The following is a 1,825-nucleotide window of genomic DNA, read 5'->3' on the forward strand; positions in this document are numbered from 1 at the left end:
GCTCCTGGATTAATTTCTCTCTTTTTTTTTTTTTTTCAGCTTCCTCTTTTGCTAGAACTATATCTTCTAATTCACCTATTCTTCTCTCTGCCTCATCAATCCTTGAGGTGGCTGCCTCCAGTTTGTTATTCACCTCATCTGTAGCCTTTTTTAACTCATCACACCTATTTTCAAAGTGCCTAGTAATTGTCTCAGTTGCTTCTTTGATGCTTTTTTCAACCCCAGCGATTAATTTTATGACAAGTTTTTTAAATTCTTGATCCGGTATGTTGTCTAGATCTGCCTTGAGCAGTTCTCTGGCTGTGACTTCCTCCTGGAGAATTCCTTCGTTTTGTCATTTTTGCTAGTTTTCTGTCTCTTGTCACCTTTAGAAAGCTCATCGTGCACTGTGCACATGTTAATATTTCTCTGTTAAAGGAGGCTTATTGACTGTCCAGGGCCTATTGTTTCAGGAAATATTCTTTTAATGGTGTCTCTCAGTTTCTCTTGTTGTGCCTTTGAATATTTTATTTCCCTCTCAGCAATATTTGGGACTTGTCGTCATGTACACTTTGGCTTGTTTCTTGGTGTAGCCCTAAGAAGGAAGACAGACAGACAAACACAGAGGGAACAGAAGCACACAAACGCACAGACAAATCAAACAAACACATTAAAAGGGGGAAAGAAAAGAAAGAAAATGGAGAGGAAAGAGATGAAAAGAAGAGAAGAAGAAAAAAAGAAGAAAAAAATATAAAGGCAGGGCAGAGACAACAAGGGACAGTGGTCAGTCTAAAAGTTTATGATCCGTTGAGGGGAGAGGTAAAGATGACACACAGGAGAATATATCTGGATTGCCAGAAGGTAAAAAAAAAAAAAAGGGAGAAAGGAGAAAGGAAAATGAGTAAAAATTTTAAAAAATTTAAGTAACAAAAGGTAATAATAATAAAAAATAAGTACAAAAAAAAGACGAAAAAAAGGAAAAAAGGGAAAAAAATTTTTAAAAAGCAGCAGCTCCCCCTTATGGATAGGCATGGTTTGGTGTAGTAGGTGTTGGAGGCTGCTCTCAGAGGCTCCGCCTTGGTGTCTGCAGAGAGTATAATGGCAGCATGCCAAGCTCCACTGGAACTACGCACTGTAGGTCACTCTAATGAGTCTGATCTTTTTGTGCGTGGTTGAGCCAAGTTGTATTTTCCAGGCCCACCTCAGTTCAAAGTTCCAGTCCATGCACTTTTATGCTACCACAGATGAGATGTATTTGCTTTGGTGGCTGGCTTCTTAGGTGGGAGGGATCAGTTTGTCTTGGCTCAGGCAGGGATTTCAGGAGATGTGTGCCGCCTGAGGCGAGATGCACAGCAGGAGGTGAAGTTCACACTGTCACAGACACAGCTGCGGATTCCCAGCTCCCAGCCAGGATCACAATCGCAATCGTGTGGGAAAGGAATGAGTTTCTCTTGGCTTCGCGCAGCCGTTGCCCGAGGCGCTGGGCGCTGCCGGAAATGAGCTGGGAGCTCCTGCAGCCTGAGCGCACGCCCAGACCTACACCGTCACCAACTCCCTGCCGGATGGGATCACGCAGAGGTGGGGGCTATTTTTTCCCTGTTGGCACCCGGGATTCAGGATTCGCGCGGCCAATGCTGGGGGCGAGATGCGCCGTGGAAATGAGGTGCGTGCTCCCACTCCCAAAACCGAAGTCAAAGTGAGCGCCCGTGGCGCCACCGCTACCGTGGCCGCTGACTCCCCGCTGAGATGGCGCAGGGCTGGAAGCTGTTCTTTCCCTTGCACCACCTGGGTTTGGGATTGGGCTACCCAGCAGTTATATATGATGTGAATTTCTCTCTCTAAGCAC

General features: G+C 45.4%; 1 protein-coding gene across 2 annotated transcripts in view; it reads left to right on the forward strand.

Annotated features, from left to right (window-relative positions):
- NUP42 (nucleoporin 42) overlaps nt 1-1,825 on the forward strand; it is a 34,696-nt gene that overhangs the window by 15,420 nt on the left and 17,451 nt on the right. The window lies entirely within an intron of this gene.

The sequence above is a fragment of the Suricata suricatta genome, chromosome 2 (assembly GCF_006229205.1).
Source record: "Suricata suricatta isolate VVHF042 chromosome 2, meerkat_22Aug2017_6uvM2_HiC, whole genome shotgun sequence".
NCBI classification, from domain to species: Eukaryota; Metazoa; Chordata; class Mammalia; order Carnivora; family Herpestidae; genus Suricata; species Suricata suricatta.